Source organism: Acipenser ruthenus, chromosome 7 (genome assembly GCF_902713425.1).
Source record: "Acipenser ruthenus chromosome 7, fAciRut3.2 maternal haplotype, whole genome shotgun sequence".
NCBI lineage: Eukaryota > Metazoa > Chordata > Actinopteri > Acipenseriformes > Acipenseridae > Acipenser > Acipenser ruthenus.
This window is the reverse complement of record NC_081195.1, coordinates 28,691,219-28,702,652: the sequence shown is the minus strand read 5'-3', so window position 1 is coordinate 28,702,652 and position 11,434 is coordinate 28,691,219. Positions and strand designations below refer to the sequence as shown.

Sequence of the window (11,434 nt, the reverse complement as noted above, 5' to 3'; positions counted from 1 at the left end):
TAGAATTTTTTAATGAACATGAATGAATGAATGTTTATATATATATATATATATATATATATATATATATATATATAGTGCATGCGTTTATTTATTTGTATGCCTATTCACTCCTCTACTGCACTTCTAGCACGGTTATATCTGATCTTGTTCAGAACTGGAGCTGTATATCTGCAGTAGTAGTTATAGTTGCTACTCCTCTACTGTCCTTCTAACAATTAAAATTACTTCATATATTACACATATATTTAATTACCACAAAAAGATTTAAAGATCTCCAAATTCTATTTGCTTTCTGCCAAGGGTATTAGAATAGATCATGTTCCCAGGCCTGGTTCCTAGTTACAGAAACTATATTGGAGGGTGATGGAGAAGAGAAATAATGATTTGGGCTCAAGGTATGCAGCTTATTTATCTTTTTATTGATTTCAGTACAATAAGAGTTAGATTTTTTTTTTAACACATCTCAGCATTTGTTTCCATTGGTTTCACATTCCAATCACCTTGAAAACAACAAATTAGGAACAGAGACATTATACAATAACTTTACAGCAGTGCGTTCATGTCCCTTTGATGATGTAGAAGAGATCATCCTGGTGAGCCAGGTAGAAGTCTCCTCCACGGCAGGACTGATGCAGGCTGAACACAGACAGGTCTCTTCCTTCATGGAAGTTGCTAGATCTCATGTAGCAGCCGAGGTCAGATCGGATGATGTAATAGTACTGCTTCACTCCACAGAAATCCACCCCAGGAGCCTTGTTCTTGGGAACGATTTTAGACACGGTCATCTCTGCAGACATACAAAGACACCATTAATTAAACACCATTTCTTGGTTGTAGGTTCAAATCTAAGGTGGGGAGACAGACACAGATACAATTGGGTGATAATGAAAGTTTTAGTTATTAATTATCGGCAGTAAATGATCACGATAAATCATGATTATTGTCAAAATAACTAAAATGTCTCAAATATCCTGGGATTGTTATGAAATGTAAAGCTATTTATAACTTGAGCAGCAGGATGACAAGTCACTGAGTCCATATATATATATATATATATGTAAAGTTTGATAAAAAGGAAAACTGCTGTGTACCAAAATGATCAATAAGAAAAAAGAAAAGGATATTTCAGGTACTTAAAAAGGTAGAATAATTGATTACAAATCAATTATCAGGACGTTTCAGACTACAAGTCCTTCATCGGCTGAATACGAAAAAAACAGTGCTTTAAGAAGTTGGTAAAAAAACAAACAAGTAGTCTTTTAAATAAAATTCCAGAATGTTGCTGATGTTGCTGATGAGGATGATGACCTCAGAATAGAATGTTCATTCCCAACGGCTCCAAAGTGTCTAGTTTATAAGTAAGTTCACTAAATACACACTGTTTTTTGTCACTGATCGGCCACTTTCACCTGCTTCACTTTCAAATGAAAACACAAATGCATCAGAGTCACCTCTCCTAACACAGGTCAGATCTCCAACCACACCTCAAGTCACCTCTCCAACCACACCTCAAGTCACCTCTCCAACCACACCCGAGGTCACCTCTCCAACCACACCTGAGGTCACCTCTCCAACCACACCTCAGGTCACCTCTCCAACCACACCTCAGGTCACCTCTCCAACCACACCTCAGGTCACCTCTCCAACCACACCTCAAGTCACCTCTCCAACCACACCTCAAGTCACCTCTCCAACCACACCTCAGGTCACCTCTCCAACCACACCTCAAGTCACCTCTCCAACCACACCTCAGGTCACCTCTCCAACCACACCTCAGGTCACCTCTCCTAACACAGCTCACCTCTCCAACCACACCTCAAGTCACCTCTCCAACCACACTTCAGGTCACCTCTCCAACCACATCTCAAGTCACCTCTCCAACCACACCCGAGGTCACCTCTCCAACCACACCTGAGGTCACCTCTCCAACCACACCTCAGGTCACCTCTCCAACCACACCTCAAGTCACCTCTCCAACCACACCTCAAGTCACCTCTCCAGAGGCAAGTACATCAGGCTATAATCAAGCTCTCCAAGAGAGAGACACAAAAGGAAGCATTCTCTCCAGTCGCCGTCTGCCCGTTCCAAAGCAGGCCCAAGGCAAATCAAAACAGAAGGGAGAAAGAGGAAAGTAACAGCAGTTCTCACTGACACACAGGTAAAATTAGCCATGAAAGCTGAAAAAAGAAATCTGTGGGTCAGAAGGCAAAAAGGAAAATTGATTCGGCCAATATAAAAAAGAAAACTGGAAAGAAAAAGGCAAAGACAAAACACCAGAGAAAGGAAGAGTTCGATCTTTCTGATGAGGATATATATATTGTGAGATAGCAGGGAGGGGGTTAAAGCCTCCCTGAAGGAGAAAACATGTGAATATGCACGTTTGTTTAGGTTAATTGTTTTGGTTTATTGTTGAATTGTTTTGCTTTTCTGTTAATCATTGTTTGTGAACTGTTTAATTGTTTAATTATCCCCTGCACCTGGGTGGTAATTGGAAATTGGGACCAGGTGCAGGGTATAAAGAGCAGTCAGAATGCTCAGGGCTGCTGAGTAGAAGGAGGCAGAAGAGGTGCTCTGTCTCCGATTAGCCAGAGTTGAAAAGTAAGTGCTGTGTTAAGCCTGTGGTTTTTGTGTGTGTTGGGCAGGTAAACGGCGTAGCTGTCCTGCGAGTTAGTCAGGGAATAACCTGTTTAGTTAGCGCTCCAAAACGGAGTTAGGTTTTTGTTTTGTATTTGTTTTGTGTTTATTAAAAATAGCGCAACTGCGCTGAAAAATCCAAGTCTGTGTGTTGGGTCAGTTTTTAAAGGGGCAACGAACCGTGAGCGGTGCCGGCCAGTTCACATTATATATATATATATATATATATATATATATATATATATATATATTATATATATATATATATATATATATATCTTATTGACTAAAGATATCCCTGTTTTTAAATGACATGCAACATGTTGGTGTTTATTTGTTATTAAATAAAATACACAAAATGTTACAACTGCCCCCGGCCATGGGGTCCATTGTAACATCGGACTCCTTACATTTGAAGCAATACTGTGGTCTTTACATTACCTCTACAAACATGAAAACGCTGGGAATTGGTAAAAGACAGGTGTAAGTTGTTTGTATCACAAAATGGGAAAACCAGCTCAAATGGTCTTGGAGTTATGATGCAAAATTAAAAACTGTTACAACTGTCCCTGGTCTCCCCTATTCTTATTAACTGGGCTTCCAATTACTGGATAACAACCGCTTTACCACAGCGCATAAGCACTTTCATACCGCTCCCTGAAAAATAACAGAGGCCAGTTTTTCAAAACTTTGGTAATTGGGTTTCCGTGTTTGATTATATTGTAAAACTGGGTTTTTCAAAACATCGAAATGCGATCGAGATTACTGTGATCCGGATCTAGTTTTGGTAATCCAATCCCACTTTTAATCACAACTAAATATTGCAATTGGGTTTATCAGAATTTAAAAGAGGAGATCACAATTACTCTGATGTCATATATCAGGATTGTTCTGATCCCACTCGGAAGGTGGATTCAAATGATACAACTTTGTGAAACAATTAAATTTGGTCTCCATTTAGATGGAAAACATAATAATATGTCTTAAATAATGTAACACATTACCCACAGTTGGTTTTATTGTATTATTCATGTTTGTATAAAACATTTTATTAACAGCATCTGTCGCATAAAGAAAAAGAAAACGGCCGTTTACTCGAGAGCACTTAACCTATAAAAGAAATGTTAGTTGTCCAGCACATACAGTGCCTTGCGAAAATATTCGGCCCCCTTGAACTTTGCGACCTTTTGCCACATTTCAGGCTTCAAACATAAAGATATGAAACTGTAATTTTTTGTGAAGAATCAACAACAAGTGGGACACAATCATGAAGTGGAACGAAATTTATTGGATATTTCAAACTTTTTTAACAAATAAAAAACTGAAAAATTGGGCGTGCAAAATTATTCAGCCCCTTTACTTTCAGTGCAGCAAACTCTCTCCAGAAGTTCAGTGAGGATCTCTGAATGATCCAATGTTGACCTAAATGACTAATGATGATAAATAGAATCCACCTGTGTGTAATCAAGTCTCCGTATAAATGCACCTGCACTGTGATAGTCTCAGAGGTCCGTTTAAAGCGCAGAGAGCATCATGAAGAACAAGGAACACACCAGGCAGGTCCGAGATACTGTTGTGGAGAAGTTTAAAGCCGGATTTGGATACAAAAAGATTTCCCAAGCTTTAAACATCCCAAGGAGTACTGTGCAAGCGATAATATTGAAATGGAAGGAGTATCAGACCACTGCAAATCTACCAAGACCTGGCCGTCCCTCTAAACTTTCAGCTCATACAAGGAGAAGACTGATCAGAGATGCAGCCAAGAGGCCCATGATCACTCTGGATGAACTGCAGAGATCTACAGCTGAGGTGGGAGACTCTGTCCATAGGACAACAATCAGTCGTATACTGCACAAATCTGGCCTTTATGGAAGAGTGGCAAGAAGAAAGCCATTTCTTAAAGATATCCATAAAAAGTGTTGTTTACAGTTTGCCACAAGCCACCTGGGAGACACACCAAACATGTGGAAGAAGGTGCTCTGGTCAGATGAAACCAAAATCGAACTTTTTGGCAACAATGCAAAACGTTATGTTTGGCGTAAAAGCAACACAGCTCATCACCCTGAACACGCCATCCCCACTGTCAAACATGGTGGTGGCAGCATCATGGTTTGGGCCTGCTTTTCTTCAGCAGGGACAGGGAAGATGGTTAAAATTGATGGGAAGATGGATGGAGCCAAATACAGGACCATTCTGGAAGAAAACCTGATGGAGTCTGCAAAAGACCTGAGACTGGGACGGAGATTTGTCTTCCAACAAGACAATGATCCAAAACATAAAGCAAAATCTACAATGGAATGGTTCACAAATAAACATATCCAGGTGTTAGAATGGCCAAGTCAAAGTCCAGACCTGAATCCAATCGAGAATCTGTGGAAAGAACTGAAAACTGCTGTTCACAAATGCTCTCCATCCAAAATTTCAGTCTCTCGATGTGCAAAACTGATAGAGACATACCCCAAGCGACTTACACCTGTAATCGCAGCAAAAGGTGGCGCTACAAAGTATTAACTTAAGGGGGCTGAATAATTTTGCACGCCCAATTTTTCAGTTTTTTATTTGTTAAAAAAGTTTGAAATATCCAATAAATTTCGTTCCACTTCATGATTGTGTCCCACTTGTTGTTGATTCTTCACAAAAAATTACAGTTTCATATCTTTATGTTTGAAGCCTGAAATGTGGCAAAAGGTCGCAAAGTTCAAGGGGGCCGAATACTTTCGCAAGGCACTGTATATGCTATAGATCAAGGGGGGGGGGGGGGGGGAATACTTATGCAAGGCACTCTATGCTGTACATCCGCATGTGAGTGTGTGTTATTTAGAAATTAAAAAAAAGGAAACTGCAGCCTACATACCTTTTCGTCAAAGTTTAAATTAAAGTTTAAACCATGACCCTTTTAAAAGTAGTTTCTTACAAAAGAATCTCTCATTGCACATCCAGCAAGTCGATCCTGCTGTTTTTTTTTTTTATTATTTAATTGTTGCCAATTATTTTTATTATTTTCTCCCAATTTGGAATGGCCAATTATTTCACTAGGCTCAGCTCACTGCTACCACCTCTGCACTGACTCGGGAGGGCAAAGACGAACACACGCTGTCCTCCGAAGCGTGTGCCGTCAGACCGACCGCTTTTTTCACACTGTGGACTCACTATGCAGCCACCCAAACGCTACAGTGTTGGAGGACAACGCAGCTCTCGGGCAGCTTACAGGCAAGCCCGCAGGCGCCCGGCCAGACTACAGGGGTTGCGGTGAGCCGAGGACCCCCCGGCAGACCTAACCCTCCACCCCCCCGGGCGACGCTCGGCCAATTGAGCGCCGCCCCCTGGGAGCTCCCATCCACGGTCGGCTGTGGAACAGCCTGGACTCGAACCGGCGACGTCCAGGCTATACGGCGCCTCCGGCTCTCTACGCAAGTGCTTTTACTGGATGCTCCACTCGGGAACCCATCCTGCTGTGATTTTAAAGGTGTATCACGCTGTTGTTCTTAAGGCTCCGGAAAGTCATTCAAGTCCTCCCCAGTAAATGGCACCTTGCGCATGACAGCAATATTGTGCAATACGATGCATGCTAGAATGATGTTGCATGCACTGGGCGGATCCACACGCAGGTAATCCAAACAAGCGAATCGTCTCTTAAGCACCCCATTTATACATTCTATTGTGCGGCGGAGGATGTTTAAATCTGTTTAAAGTCTTTGCAGTCAGTTTACATTCCGTGCTAATTATGTAAACAAATACTTTTTTTAGTTTAATAACTTGATAGAGTATTTTCTTGACATACTTATTTGTTTGTCTCATAACCAAGTAAACGTGCGCACTCTTAGGCAGTGGTGTAACCACGGCCCACCCAGTTCACATAGATGCCTACCCAAATCTGCGCCTATGTGAATAAAAAAAAATAAAAAACATCAACTGTGCGCCCCGAAGGCAGGTGTTTAAGTTTAAGTCAAATAAGCTATTTTTTTAATATGCAGCAGGCTTTAGCCAATCAAAGCAAAGTAGTCATTGTGATGCAATTTTGGGTGAGATCGTCCTCTCACACAACGAATCATGTGCAAACCACGTTTGATTGACAGCTTGTGAGGCAGTTGGCGCGGATCTTTTCACAACCTGTTGAAAAAGTCCCAGACGTTTTAATGTGCATTTTTAAAATAAGTTAGTCGTAGTGCGGCAGTCAACATGGCAAAACAAATCTGCACACTCTTTTAAGAGTTTAGTTTAATAGAAGGGCTCGAGTGAACAGGGTTATGACAGCTGGCCGAATGCTGACAGATATCTTAAAATTGCTGTTGTTTGAAGAGATACGTGCGATTGTCTGGAGCGTCCTGACTATATAACTGCAAGCCCTGACGCTTAAACTGTGTGGAGCGGAGACGAGAGGATACTAACTAGGCAACGGTAAGTAATTGACTGACTTTCACTGTATTTAATAATTGCTTAAAATCTAACACTGTGTTCTCGCTGGTTTGGTGACGCTGCCTGTTTGACTCTAAAGTGCATTCACCGCGAATATATGTAAGTACATTTATTTTTTGTCTACAAATATTTTAAATAGTTTACATAGTAGTTGGGAGTGTTCCGTCTATAAACAGTTTTCCGTCTTAAAAATATTTTGGGAAATTAAAAATTAGTGTGTATTTGAAATGTGTACAACGGCAGGCATTGGGGAATTGACAGCTGATTTCGTAAGCAAAAAATAATTTACCGCGAAAAACAGGCATTTTATTTTCCTGACAGTATTCCACATTGTGAAGTCATACTTATCAGCGCTGTGCATTTGTTTACTATGGCAACGGTGTCAAAAAAATACCGAATTCATGATTGGTGTTTGAGTCATACTACATACAATGACCTAGCGAGTCAGTGGCATGTATGATGTTACAATTTATTAATTATTTGAATGTATCTGTGGTTTTAAAACGTAATCATTATTTCTACTTGGTTGGTATCAGAAACGTAAATAAATGCAAAAACGTGGGTTTTGTCATTTAAGGTTTGTCGTTAACTTTTCTTCCGTGTATAATATTTATTTTAAAGGCAGCAAAACATGGGAATTGCACGTTCCTTTTCATTAGCGTGTCAAATTCATTTTAAAAGGTTTACAAAACTTGAACATGTTGCTGAATTTGTCACTCAAGGCTGTTTTTTTTAAAAAAAATCTATTTTTGTCTGCTTGTTCCGTTTTTTGCAGGCAACGCAGTATCTTTGTTTAGCTGTACAGCTAAGATTTGAGTTTTGGTTTGAAGGCAGCAGCAGTAGCTTAGCATGATTTTTAATTTCTGCTTGACAGACGCCCTTATGCAGGTTCACTTACAGAGGTAACACGTTATTACAACATAGCTAAGAGATTACAATACAGCTAAGAACAAAAAAGCAATACAGCTTTTTCTGTTTGGGGATTTTTTTAGTTTCTGTTAGCACTTTGTCAAATGAAGTGGTTTTTGCAGTTATTGTGCACAGTGTGTTTGTTTCTGTAGGTTGTATGTATGCTTATGTGTTTTGTATTTGTAGTGTAAACGTGCAACTACTGTTATAAACTGCAAAAACATTATCGCCTTGCTTCACTCAGCACCATACATGTTCAGACTTGGCTACGTTGCGCTGCTCAAACCCCGCGGAGATATTTGATGTATTCAGAGTTTTAATTGAAGTTGGGGCCCACGCCTTGAAAAAACAGGATTTCCTAATCGTGATTATTTCTGATCTGGACACATGTAATCCAACACTATCTTTCTCTGAAAAACGGAATACAAATTATCCAGATAAAAACAAACAAACAATCTGGCTTACAAAAAGCAGGATTCCAAAATCCAGACAAAATTGATCCGGATTTAAAGTTTTGAAAAAACGGTCCCAGAACTATCTACTAAAAAAAAAAAAAAAACCCTGTAGCCACTCACATAAATAATTCGAGTTTGTTGCCTGCACACGGAGATCCTGAACGTCAAGCAATGTATTAAATATGCAATCAGTCGGTGTATCCACAAATACAAGTAGGGTCTGAACAGTTTACATGACACACAGAATATTACCCAAAAAAAAAAAGTTACATAATTAATATTACATGCAAAAAACTTTGCGTCAAATAAGAGCCAATGTTTTCTTTTAAATGTTACGCTACTCAAATTACCCTTAGCAAAAGTCTAAACAAGGAAAGCATGCCTTACACCAGCCCGGGGGGGTGGGGGGTTATAATATTATCCAGAAACACTTACTTAATCTCTGTAGAAAAACGATCTTCCGTTCGTAGAGCAGCCTCTGTTGTCCTTCACGACGTGAGGAGTAACCAGCAAGAATTTTGGTCGCTAGAGTTCTTTGTACTGCTGTTCCGTGTTCAGCACGATCCCCGACACATGTATTTACGTACAGGAGCACTAAGGTAAAGGTAGAGACAGGTACAAAACCCCACCCGCTTCCACACGCCTTGAACTAGTAGAAGCAAGCATCACGTGACACAAGCGCCAGCAGCTCTGCGGATCCTGTGCAGCTGCAGACGCTCAGGGTATTCAGTCACGATCACGGGGTAAGGTCTTGCTGACGGTGTCGTAGGTGCACTATCGAAACGTTTTGATGGTATATTTACAAAACAAGACGCACGAACCACGAATACAACGCTTAACAAATCAGGGTTACCCGCCATATAGGCCTAGTTAGACACTTATGCTATTTCCCAAACCTGCCACAGTAACCTTATTGAACGGTATTAACAGTTAATTTTGCGATTTTGATTTTAAAAGATTTTCTTTTTTAATTCGTGAGTGATTAAAAAAACGGTAAAACTATTTATTGAACACCAAAAAAATCGAATGAATTTATATATATATACACAGTACTGTGCAAAAGTTTTAGGCAGTTGTGAAAAAATGCTGTAAAGTAAGAATGCTTTCAAAAATAGATATGTTAATAGTTTATATTTATCAATCTATTGCCCACATTGTGAAAACATTGTTGAAAAAAATGTTTCATTTGTTTTTAGCACTTAAAATGGTCCAACTTAGCCTTACCAAAACTTAAATTCCTCCCCCAAAATTTGGGAGGGTACTTTGGGGTTCGTTACCTTGAGGCAACATTGAACCACTATAGAACAAATGAGAGTAACACAGTTTTTTTTAAAATCAAACTTTTTATTTTAATTTCATGCATGACATTACATTTTCTTCTTGGAACAAAATGATAATTTTGACTCAGATTTGAAAACAATGAATCGTAATGCAACATTTTGAGTTAAAAATAAATTAAAAATAAACAAAAACTACATTTGTCCAGTGATCCTGCGCAAATGTGTTCTGTCCATCTCACTGCTTGTGAAAGTCCACAAAGCAGTTCTTCTCAGCAGTGAAACAGAGGAAAACCCCACACTTCACACACTGCACCTTGATGATCCCTTTGCAGCCTGGGTATTTACACCTACCTCTGGTTTCTGCCCAAACAGGCTAGTGGTCTGTGTTGTCCTGGCAGACTGGACCCACACGCCCTCTCTTCCTTTTTTCAGCCAGACTTGCCTCAACACAGTGGGATGGTCTTCCCTTCCGCTTCAGGTTGATTTTGTTCTGCTTGCAGAGACAGCTTGCTACCTCAGTTTTAAACTCCAGTAAACAGAGCTGCTCTTTCTTTTGGATGACACACTCTCTGCAATCTCACCGGTACAGGAGCCAAGCCTGCACAAGTGTGAAATCCATCATGTGGAAGCCAATGCGATGGTACCACTTCTTGGATCTTATCTTGGTTCGGTACACTGTGATGAGCATCCAGGAGGTCCACCCCACCCATGCTCTGGTTGTACAATTTGACAATATTGGGGCGTGCCACTTGAACAGCTTCCTTTCTCCTCTTGTCCCATCTCTCCACTGTGGAAGTTGGGTTGGCCACTGCATAGGTGCTCAGGATAGTCACCGGACGGTTTTCAAACCATTTGACTGCCCTGAGGTACACACCATTGTGTTTTGCCTCTTTCTCTTCAAAGGTTCCCCTTCTTTTCTTCGTCATTCATGAAGGTGCATCCAGCCAGACGATTCTGTCTAACTGTCCCCACACTGTGGATCTTTTTTTTTTTTTTGTAGAGCCACTTGCAGGTCAGTGCTACAGAACCAATTGATAATGTAATGCTGAAAAACTTTGATATAATATTCAATATTAGTATAATAAAATATATGGTAGAACAATATTCATTATATTACAGTAATAATGATGATAATCATAATCATGATGGTAATAATAGGCTGGTTACGTTAGAATATGACCACATGTAAACAAAAATAAGTTGGAAATTGAGGTTCCATTGTGGTTCAATGTTGCTTTGAGGCAACATACCTATTTCATTAATTTATCATAATATATATTATGTGAAAATTAGATAAAGTGATGAAAAATAATTCTTAACTTACCCAAGATTGTGAATCCATTTTTTATTGAAGAAAAAGCTGTAAAAATTGTTATTTTAGAGCAATTTTTAGGAGCAATCTAATGGCCGTCGCACACGTGCTATATCCTGATTTTAAAAGGTGTTGAAGAAAGGAAATACTCGTCATGTGACCAAATGTAAGTCTAATATTAGTTTATTTAGCTTCCTCCCTTAAAAAGAGAGAATTGCATTATGGTTGATGTTGTTTTTGTGTGTGTAAGGGAGCAAAAACTGGTATGTTACTTTGAGGTAACATTTGGCCATAGAGGGTTAACAAAATGCAAAGTGAGTGAACAGAAGAAAAATCTACATCAAATCAATTTTTTTTGTGTGACCACCCTTTGCCTTCAAAACAGCATCAATTCTTCTAGGTACACTTGCACACAGTTTTTGAAG

At 39.6% G+C, this 11,434-nt stretch overlaps 1 long non-coding RNA gene across 1 annotated transcript; it reads right to left on the bottom strand.

Moving 5' to 3' along the window:
• Positions 1-401: 401 nt before the first annotated feature.
• LOC131737594 (uncharacterized) lies at positions 402-9,244 on the bottom strand. The gene is made up of 2 exons (XR_009329242.1): positions 8,853-9,244; positions 402-790 (listed from the first exon to the last, which is right to left on the bottom strand). It is a non-coding gene; the product is annotated as an uncharacterized LOC131737594 (long non-coding RNA).
• Positions 9,245-11,434: the final 2,190 nt, after the last annotated feature.